This window comes from Parasteatoda tepidariorum, chromosome 3, assembly GCF_982258835.1.
Source record: "Parasteatoda tepidariorum strain Cologne lab strain chromosome 3, Ptep-v5.0, whole genome shotgun sequence".
Taxonomy (NCBI): domain Eukaryota; kingdom Metazoa; phylum Arthropoda; class Arachnida; order Araneae; family Theridiidae; genus Parasteatoda; species Parasteatoda tepidariorum.
The window spans coordinates 23282305-23302584 of NC_141757.1; the positions used below are offsets into that span (position 1 = coordinate 23282305).

Consider the following 20280-nt stretch of genomic DNA (forward strand, 5'->3'; position numbering starts at 1 on the left):
GGCTTTCCTGTTAAGCCTGATGCTAGGCAGGGAAAGCATCGTATGCATTATCTAAAACGCCTTATCTTTTGTGGACATGCTTCAGGCTGGTGAATTACGCATCCGTATTGATAATGGATAGTTATTTGATAATTAACTGAGAGTTATTAAGTTAAACAGATTTTAGTAATGGATAATTTAGCAAATCAATGTTGCATTAAATATAACCATTGCTGCCATTTTAATTTAATAAACACATGAAATTTTTTTTTTTAAATATTTCCCATTTGCTACCGTTTTTTTGTTGTTGCTTTTTTATTCTTTAATCATATTTTAAAGGGCACAATATTTTGTAACTTTTAAAGGTTAACGAGATAAAAGTTTTCTTTTTATAAAACTTTTCCATTTTTTCAAAAATATATAATTTTTTTTTTTTTTTTTTTTGATACTTAGTGATATTTTTTAAAGATTAGAACAAAAAGAATTAATTTTCAATAGAATGAGTGTCAAAACTTCAAAAAAGTAAATGTAAAAGGAATTTTAAAATAACTTACCATTTAAATGGTGGATTAAAACCTGAATTTTTTTAATTATTTTTTTTTTAATATACAAGTAACGATTTAGGAAAGAAAGTGATAATACATATGTGTTTAACCCATCAATTTCCTATCACTAATTTTGCGATAATGGACGAAGAGCCTTTACGAAAAAGTGGTAATACATAAATGTTGAAACCATCTAGATATTTTCTTCTGTTACCCACCACTCTGGGTTTATAAAGGAGTTATAAATCGATTTCAGATTCAAATATAAATACTTTTATTATTAATATATTATGGTAGATAAAATAATATAGTTATATTATGGTAGATAATACTATAATAGTTCCGCAAAATAAAATATAAATACTTATATTTTAATGCTGTTATGTATAAGATACTTATAATACAATCTATAAATACTTATATTTGGGTCTTCAGTCAACGCGCAGTCCTGTTTTTATAACTAAAGTGGTAAATAAAAGAATGAAATATCCCCTTTTCTGTTTAGGCGTTTTTCCTACATGGACTACTTTTTGTGTCATAGCATTAATGGTTTAAAATCTTGAATTTGCCTATAGTTATTTTTTATTTATATATGGTGGTGACGAAAACCATTTTGAAATAAATTTATACATCCAAGAAATAAAAAAGGAGCAAAAATTTGATTACCACTTTAAATATAAAAATAACATTTTAGAATTTTTGGTTACAGCTCTTTGCAGTGGTTGCAATATTATGAAATTTTTAACTATTTAAAATTTTTTTTATTTATTTCATTATTATCCGTATCTTTGTACCAGTATATAGCTAACCCATAGCTAAAGCCCATAGCTACAGTCCATAGCTAAAAATTTATGTATATGCATACCCTCCAACTGCTACGGAATTTCCGTAGTTTCAGAAATCTTCTTTTCAGACGGTAGCAAAATTAATGTCTTAATATTAAAAAAAAAATTAATTTTAGCGTAACTTGTCCACTATTACTTATAAAAGTGCAGACCATATGGCTAGATTCTTAAGTTCTGATAAAAGTTTTATGAGAGATCCATTTGCTTTAAAAATTTCTACTTTGGTTCGCTACCACTAGAAAGAATTATTTTCAAAATCCTCATAAGTTGGAGGGTATGTATATGTATCACAACGGAAAACTGCAAAAACAGATAAATCTTTTTATTTGATCTTGCTTTCGAATAGAGTAAAATTTCCATGAGTATCAATTTTTTTTTTACTAGATATAACATAGATATATGATTGTTTACACTGGAAAGAAAGCAGCTATAAAAAGTTTATAATTTAGAATAGCAAGAACTATTTTTACCCCTCCCGAAAATTAGAAGTAAATGAAATATATTTACTACCAGTTTTTCTTTCTTGAATTAATTCCTAAATCCGCTGCCGAAAGCCAATCTAGCATTCGAATCACAATTGCAAAGCTAAATTTCAGATTTTTTGAAAAAACCATAAATTGTGACACAGCAGGATTCAACGAAATTTTTACTTTTGAAAACTTAAAAGAAGACATAAACCTCAGGCCGATGGCAGCTTACTTTTGTAGTGACGTAATTTTATTTAAAATTCAAAATATTTAAATTCCTTTTACTTCAATTGCATTCCAATTACCAGAAAGAACCACCCTAAAGATCACAATTCAAGACGAATGGGAAAAAGGCTGCTAACGGCCCCAGGCGCCTAGATAAATATTGATGATGATGAATCTAGCATTCGATATTTAATTAATATTTAAATTACCGCCTTTATTATGTTGTTGGTGAAGGAGGTTGTTGCCGGTAAATTGGTTATTTTTAGTGTTTGTAGATGGTAAAGACCCATACCCTCCAGCTTATCAAGATTTTGAAAATAATTCTTTCTAGTGGTAGCGAACCAAAGTAGAAATTTTTAAAGCAAATGGATCTCTCATAAAACTTTTATCAGAACTTAAGAATCTAGCCATATGGTCTGCACTTTTATAAGTAATAGTGGACAAGTTACGCTAAAATTAATTTTTTTTTTAATATTAAGACATTAATTTTGCTACCGTCTGAAAAGAAGATTTCTGAAACTACGGAAATTCCGTAGCAGTTGGAGGGTATGAAGACCTGCGACACCCTGTATGGTGTCGAAATTAGCAGTGAATAGCTTTTTAAAACGGTGTATTTCGTTTTTTCAATGTGTTCCATATATTTATTTAAATTATATATAATTGTGGGCAAAATCAACTTTATTAAACAAAGATAAAAATATATTAACATTTGCATACTTTTGCAAGTTTAGAACTTTCGCTGCCGGTTCATGCGAAAACCAAATTAATTTTGTTCCTTGTATACGTTGCCGTGAACCACCGATATCAAGAGAATGTTGACATTTACCAATGAATGTCAACAGTCACTTAGGTGAATGTCCGAAATATTTGTTATATTCGATTTCGTATTAATTTATTCATTAGTATTATCATATTTATTCGATATATTAATATCTGCTGAGAATAGATTAGGAGAAACTGCTTTCGGAGTACCAGGCAAATGTATACCAGGCTGTGGCACTGAACCTTAAAAAAACACCAATGGAGGGTATACCGGGAAGTGGTGCTTAACTAGACCGAGTATATATTTCGGACATTTACCAAAGCGACTTTGTGAATGTCAACATTCACCGGTGGAAGTCAACAACCACCAATTTCGGTCATTCACAGTAACATATACAAGTCATATTTTGCTAATGAAATTTGTGTTTTAAGTCAAAAATGCATCTTTTAAATGGTTTAAAAGCGGGTAAATATTTCTATACGTTTTATGCCATATATATTTACAAGACAAATGCGTATAAGCTTTACACAAAACGCATCACCCAACCGTGACCAAATACCTAGCCCTGTTTCTGTCGGCTATATCTTTTAACAGCCATAATACATGGTAGGAATACCATCTAATTTTAAACTCCATCGATAGCATTTTCTCTAAACTTCTACAGCCCAACCAACGAGGGAACTTTCAGTTTCGACAGATTTAACATGCACTTTGCTGCAATAACCCGTCGGTTGGTCAGTCGCTTGCCAAGATCGTACTCACGACCTCCAGCTCACCAATAGTGGAATGAGGGACACCTTTATCGACAGTGCCATCGTTAGCTTTATATAACAAAGACGCCAGCTTTTCCAAAACGATTTATTTTTATGTTTAAAATAGTTTCAAATGTATGTTTTGGTATTTTATTCTTAACCATTTTTCTGCTGGACTCTTAAATTGCACAAATTGAAAAAGTGCCTTCGTGATATGGTACCTGCTACCATTCAAACGTGGTAGCAGGTTTGCATTTAAACTAAATGGAAATTTTCTTCACCTCGCTACTAATTTTGTTAAAAAAATGCACCAACTGTTTCAGAAAAGATAAATAATTCACAAGATAATAATTTTATATAATTGATAGATTTTTGTTGATAGGAATATTCAGTTTTTCCAATTGTAAGTGCTAAGAATAAAATATTTTAGTTACCAGTCTGTAACATTTTCATAGAGAGACATATCTCAAAAATGGATCATCAGCATATATACGCAGAGATGTCTACTTGCACCGATCAGCGGATAAATATTTTAGAGTGATAGTCTTTTAATGTATGATTCTTGGTTTAGTAAATTCCATTTATAGGATTTTTACTCACTTCTAAATAATTCTAAATCATCTATCATATGCCACTATGTTACAATAAACACGTTGAATGCCACGCTAATTTTACATGATTCTCCCGTCTGACCAAACGGTAAATAACTACAAACTAAATTTGCAAATATTAAACATATTTTGCTAGTTTTTTAAAAGGTATGCATGACATATCTGTAAAAAGTGGTGAATTATATAAGCCTACGAATTGTTTAGAAATTGTGTGGATAAGAATCTACTAAATTGATTTTATTAAACCAAGAATTAATAAACAACCACTTGAAAATATTTATTCGCTGTCCAGAGCAAGTTGGCATCTCTGTGTATGTAAATAAAACTATTTTTGTGAGTTCTATATTGCATTAATTTCTTCAAACCATTTAAGTAACGATAATAATATTTAAAAATTTACTCGAATTATGTGTTTCTAATAATCTTGGCTTCGCCGGTCACCGGTGACCCCCGTGGCACTACGACAAACTCAGTGCCGGTCACCGGTGACTCCCATGGCATTCAACTTGTTAAACCTTAAACTGTGTTGGGAATTTTAAAAAGTTGGCAAAATTAGCCGAAAATCTACAAATTTTAGTTTGTAGTTTTTCTACCGTTAAAAAAAAAAAAAAAAAAAAAAAAAAAAAAAAAAAAAAACATTTTGTCGAATCCGGAGCAGCTGGAATCTTTGTAAACACTTAATTTGGTAGATTTTGAATCATCATTATAATCTAACAAATGTAATTAAAAATCAAAACAATTGTATTAGAAGCTTGATGTTTTTAAGTGCTGATAAAATTTAAATAAATTCCTGATTGCTACCGGGATGCCAACTGCTCCGCTTTCGACAGCAATTTTTTTTAAAAAATGGCAAAATTTGTGGATTAACTCACTCACTCTTTTCGCTCACTTCAATTTTCAATTCGCTCACTCTTTTAAAGTGTCACAATCTGAAAACTACATTATTGAAATTTCATTTTATATCATACTTTGACTTTTCGATATGTAGTGGTAGAAAAATTGATTAGAAGAAAAAATATTAAACTAAAAATAACTTAAATTTTGATAACACTAGAAAATATTTTTTTACGAAACAAAATATTTTAATTATTAAGTTGGCATCATTAATTTCACTACTACTAGGAAACACATTTATCTTAAATGGTGAAGTAGTATGAGCAAATAAAGAAATAAAGTGTTAATTTATTTCTATGAATTCAAGTGTTATTTTTATTTTATTTTTTTATTTGTTAGCTTTTGGCAAAAATTGATTTGAGTCTCAATTTTTTAACATGCTGGAAATCTTCTGGCTTTTGGCCTAATACTTTGGAAGAACACCAAGATTAAACAATATGGAAAACATAACCTTTTTAATTATTCATTTTCTGAGCTAGTTTTTCTATTTTTATTCTTACGAAAGTTTGAAATCCCGCTACACACGTAAGTCATTATTGTAGCTCGTGATTTGAGTTTCAATCAATGTATTAAAAAAGTATTTTTCTGTGAATTTCAGATACCAGTATCTCTGATCTCAGTTGAAATTTTATTCCTTTTAAGTGACATATAAAAAAATTCTCTGAGCATATTAATTAGAATTACATGAACAAATCTTTTAAATTAATTTTAAATTTACGGAAATATGTCGGCCGAAAGTCAGAATTATCTCTCCAACTTTGACGCGATAAGCACTTAATAAAAATTAACGTGATCCATGTATTAAAAACGCCTATATGAAGAAAAAAAATGGTTTTACCAAAGAAGAAAAAAGAACGAACCACCAGGGTACGTACCAGGGTGACGACCTGGTGACCCGAAGGGTGACCTCAAGTAAACTAATTAATTAATAAACTCGAAGGGTGACATCAAATAAACTACCGTCGATATTTTAAGTTACGGAATCAGACACAAAAACGTACTTTCTCTGAATAAACATTCCTGTTTTTCAACTGATTTGAATTTCTGAAACAATGTGGAAAACGTCAACCCCTACATTTCGTTCAAAATATAGGGGGTAACCACAATCTGGGTCCCGATAGGAAAGCGATCCAAAGTTTGGAATCCTTAATGTTAATTTTACTTTTTTCGAATTTCACCATATCTTAGAAACTTTTTAAGCAAATTGAAAAATTTTTGCTCAGAATTATAAAATTATTCATTTATCCAATGATAATTCCATGTAAAAAGAATTTTTTTAAAAAAATTATTTGATATTTTTTCGATATTTTATTTAATAATGATCAAAACAATTTTGAAAAGTAAAGATTTGCAATTTTAATCATTTTGAAAAATATAATTTTATGTAGGCAAATTACGAAGTTTGAATTAAATCGGTCGAATAGTTCAAGAAAAATCGAATTTTAAATTACTAAGTTATCAAAAGTTGTTCTAATTTTTCTTTAAATTTATCATATTTATATCCAGACAATGAATCATTATTTATTAGTCATTTAGTTTGTTTTTTTTTTTCAAAATATAAAACTGAAAAAATAAAAATAAAAATTTCTTTCTATAGCATTATATTGAATAAATTATGAAAAGGATATGCATTAATAAAAAATAAAAATAAAAAAGCATTTTCTCATCGAACTTTTCAAATTTAAATGCACTGAATTCGAACCTTTCCGAATTTAAAATAAAATTACCGAATTCGAAAGCGAAGAATCATGTTTCTCTGAAAACCATTTCCAACGATTTGTTACAGATCTTTTTGGAAAACTATAATTCGGGTTACTTTTTTTTTATTTTCAGCTTTTGAAACTATCAAAATCAAATTTGGAACTGGACCAGATGCCACTCCAGGCTTGCGAATTTAATGATTTGTCATAAATCCGATAATTTTAAGACTATATATATCATAAATGGATGATCGAAAAGAATTCCTTCTTCACATTTTTATATTATAACCGTTCTTAAACAGCAGATTCAAATTTGAGTTTACGTCTACCAATGTTCAATTCCGTAGCCTTGTAATTTTGAACCTAATCCAGAAGACAAGGGAACTCCTGGATTAAGTATTGGGAGAAATTTGCATTCGTGGAGAACTTTTTTGAGGGAACTAACCCGAATTTGCGTTAAATGGAGAGGAAAAGCACGAAAACCACCCACGGTTGACGGCAAGGGGACTTTAACCCATGATCCGTCTACCACTCAGGATATCTTACGTCAGCATGTGGTCGTTGTGAGCCGGTTGTGGAATTCGTATCTATCAGCCATCGCTGTGATTTGAAACTGGTTCACCTGGTTTTGAGAAGCGAATGCTTTATCCCCAAAGCCACCATGTCTGCCTTCTTCAAATTAAATATTACCGAAATATTTAAAAGTCTTTCTTTCGTTAGTACTCATATATTTCAGCTATTAATAAATTTTATTTATTTATTTAGGGTTCCCCTAAAAGATGCTCGATCATTTAGGGTTCCATTACTGTAAAATATTAGGAACTGTTGATTTACGAGTCTCATATGGGTCGTTCTATCTTAATTCCTATTATATTAATAATTATTCTATGTTAATAACTATTCTATATTAATAATAAATTCTCTTATTAATTTTAAGATGTAGAAATCGTACTTTCAAAAAAGAGCCAATTTAGAACCCCCTACCCTCCCCTGAGGTATAATTTGTTATGGAAACATGGAGGACTTTGTGATCCGACAGATTTACATACCTGCCAACTTTTACGCATTTGGTGTAAAATTTTATTTCGATATTTAAAATCATAGTAAAATGTATGCTTTCTATATACTCCTTGCATTTATAAACTTAATATATTATCTTTTTAACCACCACTATTTTTAAAAATATTTATCATATATATAAATATGTAATATTGTAGAGGTAATCCGTCAAAGACTTTTCAAAATACGGCTTATGTTTTTGCCTAAAATTGTAATTCAAATTCTGTTTAACCCCTTGGGGACGGGTGATTCAGAAAAGCATTTGTACAAAATCAGAATCAAGTTGCAATTAAATAAAAAGCGGTAACTTAAATGTTGTCGCTGCTAATTTGAAAGACTTACTTTGCTTTTTCTTTAATTATTGTTAGTTTAATCATATATATAATCAATGTTAGTTCAAAGTATAACTAAATAGTTTTATTTTGAACAAAGTAATGGTGAATTAAATAAATCAAACAATTATAACTCCGCCCACAAATAAACTGCTAAAGAATTACTTTGATTACCAGTTTTATCTTTTTATCCTGATTGATACAGTTTCATGCTGTCACGTATTTGTGACAGTCGGCGCGAAAGGGTTAACTACCACTGGGGAAATTCATCATCGAAAGGATTAAAAGTTACGGCACGGGGAGTCTACGGCCGGCTGGATTCGAACTCCCCTTCTCACGAGCGAGAGTCCAGCGCCCTGCCAACCAGGCTATCCCGTCCCTTCCAATTTATGTTGGATAATTAATTAGTTGTTTCGGATCCTATTTCCAGGGATGCCACTGCTGATTATAAATGCAAAAATTGGTAGAAACGTAATTAATTTTTGTTTATTTATTATATATCTAATTGTTCAATCGCAACTACCACTATTACGTACATTTCAAATTATTTATACTTAAGGCAAAAGTTACTTTGTCAAACTTCATATCAAATCCTTGCTATCACTTTCAATAGTATTAAAATTCCATACAAACTTACTCATTTAAATATCTTTCGATTAAATATTTGTCACCAATTTTTGCATATTTAGTCACCCTTTGCTGTCCTGCATTACAGAGTTCCGATGGGCTGATTTTTTTTTTATAAAGTGGTAGTAAAAGGGAAATACACATCGATGTTTTAAGTAAGGATGTAAATTTTTAATTTAAATTAAATGTATGGTTGCGAAAAATATCTCGCGACCTTTTTAAATGTAAGCTGAACTTAGACATTTTTCAGAAATCTTGAGAAACCCTAGAATTCGTCTGAACCTATATTAATTTGCACCAACACAGTTGCCACGGACGACTATTAATAATTGAAACTAGCAAACATTTTTTTAGCCTATTTATTTTTATTTGATTACTTTAGTGGACCGTTTCTGAATAAGTTTCTATTTTAAATATGAATAATTTGAATTATAAGTCATAGTGGTAGTTATGATTGAATAATTAAGGAAATATTAAATAAATAAAAGTGAATCGTGCTTCGACAACTTTAAAATAGAACTATTATTTCGTGAAGATTAAATTTTTGTAACGCTCTTATTATCGTTTGCGTGCGAAGTAGTGTCTGTTATTTCATAGCTTTGGGCTTTCTAGATTTTATTATCCATTTCAGTACACAGAAAAGAGACTTTTATAGTTTCTTCTTAATCTATCTAAATGCAGTGGTCTTAAGTTGCAAGTAGTTGTATCTTCTTTTTTCGTAGTTTGTTGTGTAATGTTCTCCTTTTTTTTTAAAAAAAAAAGAAAGAAAAGGAATAGTTTGTAGTGATTTTTGGCAACTACTTTTAACGTTATTTTAGTAAAGAAACAAAGTAACAAAAGAAACAAAACAAAGTAAAACACAACTAATTTTTCGAATCTGATGGGTACAAATCTTTCCTATTCCGTTAATTTATGTAGTGGAAATATTTTTGTAGCTAAGCGTGAACAAGAAATTGCGTATTTAGAGTCACGCGTAACTAATATTTAAGTTAGCCATTACGAATAATAAATAATTTATCCCTTTGGTCTCACTTTCACACGCGAAAGTACATTGAAGTTATTTCAATGGAAGGGAAGATACTTTCGACGTACTTAATTTCTTATAGGAAATAAACGAGCATTAAATACTCAATAAAATTGTAAGTATCAGATAATTTACAAGCATTTCTTAAATTAAGTATTCGTTATAGAGAAAAGCATACAAAGTTAAAGGTTAAATGAACAAATTTGAATAAAAAAAAAATTTCGAATAACTAACTAACTCATGTAAAAATGAATAAATATTTTTCTAATAATTCCTGATTTTGAAAATAGGTTTAAATTAAATACTCCAGCAAAGTTCGTATCGTTACAGTAATGATACTTTAACGATGCAAACTTTGCTGGAGTATTTAATTAACAATTTAATCTACAATAATTCCTGATTTTGAACATAGGTGTGAATTAAATACTCCAGCAAAGTTCGTATCGTTAAAGTAATGATACTTTACGATACGAACTTTGCTGGAGTATTTAATTTACTCCTATGTTCGAAATCAGGATTTATTATAGATTAAACACTCCAGCAAAGTAGTGATACTTTAACGAGACGAACTTTGCTGGAGTATTTAATTTACAATTTAATCTACAATAATTCCTAATTTTGAACATGGGTGTAAATTAAATACTCCAGAAAAGTTCGTATCGTTAAAGTATCATTACTTTAACGATACGAACTTTGTTGGAGTGTTTAATCTACAATAATTATTTATTTTGAACGTGGGTGAAAATTACTCCATTAAATATTACTCCATAAAATGACTCCATACTCCAGCAAAGTTCGTGTCGTTAAAGTATCACTGCTGGAATGTTTAATCTACGAACTTCGCTGGAGTGCTTAATCTATAGTAAATCCTGATTTTAAACATAGGTGTAAATTAAATACTCCAGCAAAATTCGTATCGTTAAAGTATCATTACTTTAACAATACGAACTTTGCTGGAGCATTTAATTTACAATTTAATCTACAATTATTCATGATTTTGAACATAGGTGTATATTAATTACTCCATCTAAGTTCGTATCATTTAAGTAGTGATACTTTATAACGAGACAAATTTTGCTGGAGTATTTAATTTGCATCTATGTTCAAAATCAGAAATTATTAAGAAATATTTATTCATGTTTACATGAGCCAGTCTAGCTACCACTCAGTTACATAAGTGGTAACTACAACTTTAAACTTGTTTGTAATCACTATATTTTTTAAAAAAAGTAGTAGTAGTTAACTACATCTTAACAAAGAAGTTGATTTAAAGGGCCGTAATGGCCTCAGACGCTCAGTTTCACTACAACAAACGAACGAACAAAGAAGTCAATTTGTGTAAACTACAAAAATAATGTACCACTAGCTCTATGCAAAAAGGTAGCTGAATTCTCATATTTCGAATCTGGATATTTTGCAGAAGCGACCGATCAGCCTGATTTGAAGGACATAACCTCTTCCCTCATTATTATAATTTTAATGATGACAAAGAACGCGATCCGCTTTCCAGGGCAATTTATAACAGCCCTCATTATGATTTTCTAGAACCCTTATTCATTCTGTCTTTGTTCTCTTTTTGGAAAATGTTCTATGCTACCTAAATAAGAATATACCCATACCGTTTAAAATTAGAATATGATATTTTTAAAACTTAAAATATGCTCAATTTAATAAATATTTTTTTAAAAATAATTTCTTTGAAGGACAAGTACCTTTATTTGGGGTTACTTGAGCCACTAAAGACATCTATCAATTCAAAATCATTAACTTAAGAGATTAATTTATTGTTTTGATAATTTGGTCTGCAGTTACAGTTTAGCTCTACTTTCTGAAAGTTTTCTGAAACAGACATGTTAAAATCGAAAAAATAAATGTGTTTTTGTCAATACATAAGTTCTTAAACTAATCAAGACATAATTTATTTTTGTCAATATATATACATATATATATATATATATATATATATATATATATATATATATATATATATATATATATATATATATATATATATATATATATATATATATATATATATATATATATATATGTATATATATATATAAGAAAAAATGTTGAATCAAATAATGAATATGTTAAAAAAAAGAGGAAAATTTTGGACATAAAACAATAAGAATGTAAACAAAGTGAATTTAAAGAAATATGGAATAAAATATGGACTAAAAATAAAGATTTGAATGGGGAAAATTTGAAAATAATCTTGAATTTTCTAATGGGGTGCAACATTGTCAGGTTCATGTTGACAGATTTGTGCAAATCCAAGATAATGAAGAAGAAAAAAGTTCCCAACTTCTGGACATTTTTACAAAAATATTTTCGTTTCCAAATTTTTCGCTATTGTCCTATCAAATATAAAAAATGAATGATAAATAACGTGAAATGAAAACAATACTCATGTCTTAACTTCAGAATGAACTCTTTCCTATAACTTGTATTTTCATACCTCATGTTTTTGAATATTGCATATTTAAAGAGCCTGTGGAAATTTACAATTTTAAATGAAAGTTTTATTGAAGAAGAGCATTTATTACTGAAAGACTATCCTCAAGAAACATAATCAAATTTAGAACTAAACTGACAGAAAGTCTGAAAACAATAAATTTTTTTTCAAAAAAAAAATATTTAATTGCGAAGTAGGTCAACAAAATTTTTCTGCAGCAAATTGTGTGTTAAATTAGAAATATTGTGTTAAATTCTTAGCTTGTTTACTAAAATTTGTATACTGATTGTATGTTAAGATTGCAAATACATAATAATTTTTTTTTTAATTTTTAGATGGTAAATAAATTTTTCGGGGAGGGGAGATGCAACCTAAAAGCTTCAACACGTATTTTTATGTTATTCCTTTATCTAAATATTTTTCTTAATTTATTATTCTAGACTAAACGCTCTTTCTCACACTGTAATATTCACATCCGGCCTTCTAATCTGTTTTTGGCATCAAGTCATGTATTAATTAACATTTTATAGTTTTCCCTTTACTAACCGTGAGAAAGACTTTATTTTCCCTCGACCTACCTGATAGACCAATTATAATTATCAATATTTCCCTTATCCCCTATAACAAACATTTTACGGATTTATTTTGCAAGATTTTCCCGTGTAAAAAGAGTTAAGGAAATAGGAGGTTTACTTAAGGTCTGGTTTCTTAGGACAAGCGCCTTATCTGGGCGTCAGCGGGACGTCAACGTCCCGCTGACGCCAACAAAATACTGGTTTGTTAGCTCAAGGCCTGCTTTCTTAGAACTAGCGCCTTATCTGGGCGTCAGCGGAAAGTTGACGTAGAGCTGACGCCAAAAAAATACTTTTTTGTTAGCTCACCGTGAGCAGTCGGTCCAACGCAGACATTATCTCTCATTGCGCATGCGTTAATAACGTAAACAAATATTTATTTTGAATTTGTATTGATTTTGTTATTGTCGACCAGTGTTTTAGAGAATAAATAATGACTTTGTCCAAGAAAAAACAAATTATAGCTGAGCTAAATGAAGAGTGCTATGTTTAATGAAGAAGCTATGCTTAATGTCAAAATCTTGGCTGATTTCAATGTGCTGTAGGATGTTGTCCGCCATTGCTTATGTGGTTAACGTCACGTTGTAATCCAACTGCAGTTGAGTTGGACGGCAATTGTAGTTCAAGATGAGCATTCGATGACGTATACTATCAAACTCACAAATGGACCAATCAGAGGTTAGCGCTGATTTCCAGCTGACGGCGTCCTGTCCTAAGAAACCAGGCCTTTACACTAACTTCAAAAACATAATTAAAAATAAATTAATACTCAAAATTTCGGTGTAACGATTAGATAGCATACACTTTTAATTGGTTACAACTTGTGAAAAGAAATAAAAGCATTTTTTTAAAAACTTGTTTCAATTTATAAAATGATTATTTTAAGGGATTTTTTCAAATATTTATTTTTTTTAATAAAAAATACTATTTTTTCCTTTGTACTGTAACTAGTTATTTCATCAGGAAAGCATATGGCATGTCACAAACGTTTTTTCCTAAAATGTCAAGAAATATAAGGTATACACAAGAAAAAAATAATCCAATTCTTAGTCAAACCTTTCAAAAAATAATTCTTTTCTATCTTTATTTCTGTTTCATATTTTTTTTTAAATGCCAAACATTTTTTTTCGCACAAAATTCACTTTGTTCAACTACTGTTAGTGTGTTTTACTTTCCAATAATCTTTTATCGGAAAAGTTTATTAAATTACAAAGAGCTTTTCTTACAAAGATCAATTTATTAAAAGAGAAACCTTTCAAACATCGTTGTTATGTTTGTTCCTTACGTTTGTTAAAGGATAAGAAAATTCTACATTCATATATTTTTGTTAAAAAGTATGTAAAAATTAACTTTCGATTTTGCACTTTTTTCAAATTAATGTTCTGACTTATTAAATAAATTATATTAATCCTTATTAAAATAAAATGTATTTTTTTCGGCCTTAATATCTACAAAAAGCAGAAGTTCAAAATTAAAACTTCAGATATAGTTTTCAAAAATACGACCTTTAAAACATAGTTTATTCACTTAATTCCTTTCTTTGTTCTATTTTTAAGCATTATTTTCAAATTAAATGAGATTTGTGGTAATACTCTATGAGTTAATTTTCGTGGAATTTGTTTTAAATGAAATATATTTTGTTTTTTGAAAGCAAAAGTTCAAAATTAAAACTTCAAATATAGTTTTCAAAAATACGATCTTCAAAACATAGTTTATACACTTAATTCCTTTCTTTGTTCTATTTTTAAGCATTATTTTTAAAATTAAATGAGATTTGTGGTAATACTTTATGAGTTAATTTTAGTGGAATTTGTTTTAAATAAAATATATTTTGTTTTTTGTCTTCGAACAGCAGACCTTCATAATTCCCTCCACCTGTAAACGCCATTTTTCTTTACTACAACTGACTTCAGTGGTCCATGTTACTGCCATCTACCGGCAACTGCTTAAATTAAAACTTGAATACTTTCGGAATAATTAAATGTTCTTTTTTGCCATATTCGTCTTCGTTTTTTTACTATGACGCTTCGAAACCCCGCAGGGACCCAATATATATATATATATATATATATATATATATATATATAATATAGAGAGAGAATTTTAGAATTAATAAATGCAATTGGACAAAAACAGCAGATGGACGAAATGATCAGTACCTAAAATATAAAAACTCTTTAAAAGTATTAAAAAATTAATAATATCAGAAAATTGTATTATATTCTTCACAATAATGAGACAAAAGAAAAATATCGTTTCGTTAAATAAAGAACTTATTTTAAAACTTATAGTAACTAAAAATATCTTTAAAAAAATTTAAGTTTATAGTTATTGTATAGTTATTTTATAATCTATTACTTGTAATTAAATATAACTTTTACTTTAATACAAATACCAGTACAATTCTAGAAAGTACAATTTCCCAAAAAGTACTAATTCTCGATAATTTTTAGTTTGCAGCAGTAAAATTAGAATGATAAATATATGAATTATTCAAGCGTAACATGACAAAAGTCAAAAGTTCTAATTTTGTATAATTTATTGAAGTTTTTTTTCTCTTCAGTTTTTAGTATTTTTGTTATTTGAGCAAAAAATATGGTAAAGTAACTCCAGTAAAAAAAAATGTTTTTTTGATACATTTTTGAGTATGCATTCTAAGAGAATAAAATTAAAGATGCACTCTCAAAAGAAAGAATCTAAATGAACGAAAATTCGAATCTTCCGAAATCCAGTAAGTTCGTTTTGATTTTCTGTAAGAGTGACATATTCTAAGAGAAAAAAAGAACTTTGTCTTACCAGAAAGGCTTTTAATACTAGAAAGGCTTTTAACAGACATGGTACGCCACTGAATAAAATGCATAGGAATAAAATAAAATAAATCGTTCGTAAAATACTTTATTTTAAATTAATTGAAGAACTATTTAAAAGTCTTTCAGGAAATAGGATGGAAGAAACATCTGAATCAATTTCGTTTTCCCAGTATAGAAAGTGAAAAAAGTTTAACGTAAATGCACGTGATAAGTAAATCTTATTTTAAAGCTTCACGACATAGTTGTTTTTTTTTTTTTTTTTTTTTTTTTTTTTTTACTAAAAGTTAGCAGTAGTATGAAAAAAATGGATTTAAGTAAAAAAATAAAATGATTTTTGGAAGAAGAAAATAGCATACTTGCCAACTTTTACGCATTCGTCGTAAAATTTTATTTTCATATTTAAAGTGGTAGTAAATATATACTATTTTCTCTTTTATAAACTTAATTTTTAAATGATTTTGAGTACCACTATTCTTAAAAAAATTAAGCATCTATATATATATATATTTCTCTTGCACGTCGACAAAAAAAAAGCCTCATTACAACTCCCCGAATGGCAACGCTAGAAAATCGACCAATGATTGCCGCTAAAAATGTCACATGCCAAATCTAGCTAAGGTGGCTCAACATATAGCGCTTTTAAGAACGGAAACTGAAATAACTATTCAGCTGCGGTAATCTCATACTATTAAGCTAGGCAGAAGTGAGTAGTCTTTATCGATAGATCTCTATTTTAATATTTCGTCGAAAGCGCTTTTTTTCACGAATTTATATATTACGAATTTATTTGACGATTTTTGATTCATATCACGAATTTATTTGTTTTATTATTGTTATTAGTTATTCATTGAAAAATGAGTCTCAGTCAATGAGTCTTTATTTGAATTCAAATTCATTTTAATGACTTAGTATTTACTAAAAAGATGTAATTTTTTTTTTTAAAAAGTTGTTATATGGATTTGAATGATTGTTTTGAATTCTTAGAATTTTGTGCATTTGCAATGTACCTAAGTTAGTAGCGAGCGAAGAGAGCTTGGTTTGCAGAGCAAACCATATAAGATTGCGTAGCAATTTTCGGGGGTTGGCGAGCGTTAGCGAGCAGGGGGCGCAGCCCACTAGTATATATTAATATGCGTTACTATCATAGTTGTCAGCTTGAGCTTTTTTTAAATACAACGTATTTTTTTTGCTTAAAATTGAAATTTTAATTCCATTTTAATACCGCTAGGAAAAATCATAATGAAAGGGATTAAAAGTTGGCAGGTGTGAAAAGTGAAATATTAAGCAATTTTTTAAAAGCTTGACAAAGTTTTATGAAATTCTTAATAATTTTAATCATTACCATCATATGTAGAACGACAGCCCTGGATGGACCCAAGCCTTCTGCTAAAGATTTTTTCCAATGTAACCATTATTAGACCTGAGTCTTTTATCCCTATCACTTTAACTCTGATTTCTCTTGCTTAAATTTTAATTTGTAACACCTAATGCTTGTTATTTAAATTCATGCCCTTATCTAATTTGGATTTTTTTTAAATTGACCCTACAATTACTTTAATTATCCATATTTGAGTATAAGTTAATTTTTGATCTTTTATTTAGTTTTTCTTTTAAATTGAAATTAGATTTAATGGCACAATTTAAATAGTAAAATTTTTATGACACAAGTACCTTAAGTGGTTAAACTACGCCAAACTTAAACGATGTACTCACAATTACCAAATTAAGGTACCTTCTATGAGCTTCATGATAAGACGTTATGTCAAAATACTGCTATGAATTGAAGTTTTTACAAAGACTTATGATAAAACGTGAAAAGTAAGCTGATTTCTGTTTCATAAATGGTAAAAACATTTTAACATTCTATTTTGTAAGTAAAAAATTAGTTCAAGAGTTAAATTTTGTAGATAAATAAGCATAATTTTGATATTCCAGAAATTAATTCCGATATTTTTCTTAAACCTAAGAGATCAAGTTAAAAATAAAAAATACTGAAAAGTGAATTATTATTTTGTTTGTATTCGAAAAAATTATTTTAATTCTGTATGTTACTCAGCAAGCAATGAAATACAAGATCTTGAATTAATCTAAGAAGTATCTTTTAAACAATTAGTCGTTCAAATAAATATGAAATTTCATTGATTAATTAATTTCATTTTAAAGAAAAAAAACAACAAAACAAAAGTACCACTTTTAATAAAAAATCTAAAATTATATTTGTTTATCTTTTCCAAAAATTTTCGATTTCAACCTTTTCCAGATTCTAAGTTGAAATAAATGCCACTATTTATTGGCATGTATTTGAAAAATCACACTTAGACTTTAAAATTTACTGTGGTAGCCTGGCTAACGGTAAAAGACGAGATGGTAGGGCATGTAACTTAATTTAATTAGAATGAGACAATAATTGTTATTTTATCTCAAAGCTTAAGATTTTTTATTGCACCGTCTAATTTAGCTTTAAGAAAAGCTATTCTCAATTTGATTTTTTTTTGTAGTTACAACGTCTGATAATGAACAATATGCCATACTTAATTTAAATTTCGAATTTATTTTTCGTAACTAAATGGAGAGGTTGAGTTTTTGATCAAAGGATTCTATATCCACTCCAATATTTTAACTATGAGCCGTGGTGGTTCAGGGAATTGAGGGTTCGCCTTCCAATAAGTTGAATCGGGTTCGAAACCCAGAGATGGCTGATCGATGCAAATCCGCATCCGACTTGCATCGACCACAGCGCTGACGTGAAATATCCTCAGTGGTAAACAGATCAAAGGTTGGAGTCCCTTTTGGGTCAGGCTAACCATAGGAGGTTTTAGTGGTTTTCCTGTCCATGTAACGTAAATGGGAGTTAGTTCCATCAAAAAGTCCACAACGAAGGCTAATTTCTCCCAATACTTGATACAGGAGTTCCCTTGTCATCTGGATTGGGCTCAAAATTACAAGGCTACGGAGTTGAACATTATAAGTCTTAACCCTAAATATTGGGTCAGCAGCTCACAATGACGGTTTTAAAATGATATAAAATAGAATAATCTATTTTAACCCTTTGCACTTCACTCCAAGCACATTAGAGTGCTGTTTGAGTTAATAAAATCACAAATCCTAGTCCTAGTGTTTTGATTTCATTGGGCACCTGGGCCGCGAAGCGACCCCTATCCCATTCTTCTGGAATTTTAAAACTGTTTTGGTTGAGCATTGAGGTAAGCAGGTAGTGGAGTTGCTTTTATGAATGTTTCAAGCACTTTGCTTGAATCACTAAAAGGAATCAAAAAATAAAATGAGCAGCTTGCTCTAAACTGTATTTGTTTGACTTTGGAGTTGTTCAGAATTGTATCAGCATGAGGAAACGTTATTTTCAGAAAGGTTGATGAAATTATTTGTTTTGATAGTTATGATATGAGGCGTCGGAGGTGAAATGTGCAGCTATTGGTCTGTAGTTTTTATCTTTGATATAATTTTCAAATTTAAAGATTTCATTAAAATTTGCTGTTTTACATTCTATGACTTTATCGAAAAAAATCTGCGTTTAGCTTGTATATATGCTGTGATAGAGTTGGTATTTTGAGGTCTGCATGTATATTGGTATTCCGGATGAGCCATCTTATCTTGCACAGGTTATTTTTCTAAGGATCTTGTTTTGGCATTGGTTTAATTTCTTCAGTAGATGTTGAGGTATCGTTGTCCAGGCAGGTGAGGCATAGGTAAGTATTGGGCGGATCATTGCTGAAAATCACAAACGTGATTACAATATTTTTATATAATTTTTAGAATTCTTAAAGTTAAGTGGTTAACACATACATTTTTCTCATACACATATTAGAGTAGGGACTATTGATGAAGGACTATGAATCATGTATTGCTCTATCAGTAATTTTTTTTCCATAACAGTCTGGACAGATGGGAAAAAAACAAGGAAAGCGATTTGGAGAAAACTGAACAAGTAATTCCGAGTATTGGAGAACGATACGAGGTAGAAGGCGTTAATCTAATTTTTTTAAAAAAAAATGCCGAGCGGTCAACGTGCCTGACTGTGAAGTCAATGGTTGCGGGCTCGAATCCCGCTCCGTCATGGGTGTTACTCTCTGTGTATTGTTCTCTATTGTGTGATATGTGAATGTGGCCCACCCTATGAACGGGTATCTGTGGCCGTGTGTCGTGGGTAATGTTGCTCGCCTCCGTTACTTTAAGTTCACAGGTGCCCACTGGGTAACGTTAAATGAACAACACTTCCGGCACCTTCTGAGATGAAGAACGAAAGTTCAGTGCCTGTCGTAATATATATATATATATATATATATATATATATATATATATATATATATATATATATATATATATATATATATATATATATATATATATATATATATATATATATATACAACTAAAATAAAGAATTTTAAGTTATAAAATTGGGGTATGAAACATGAGACAAGACTTCAGAGAAAAGAATGAGTAAAACGAAAGAACTACGTTACCAGTTTCGAGGTTAGGCGGGTGATAGCGAGCAGGGGGTGGTTCCCTAGTCACTTAAAGTTAAAATTGTTTTGTTTGTTTATTTTTTATGTCTGTTACAAAATTAATTTTTGCTGTATTTTGTTTTTTTCTGCA

The 20280-nt window shown here is 29.4% G+C and overlaps 1 protein-coding gene across 1 annotated transcript in view; it reads left to right on the forward strand.

Moving 5' to 3' along the window:
* The window catches only part of LOC107438276 (uncharacterized), a 79084-nt gene that overhangs the window by 213 nt on the left and 58591 nt on the right, over nt 1-20280 (forward strand). The gene's annotated exons all lie outside the window — the stretch shown is intronic.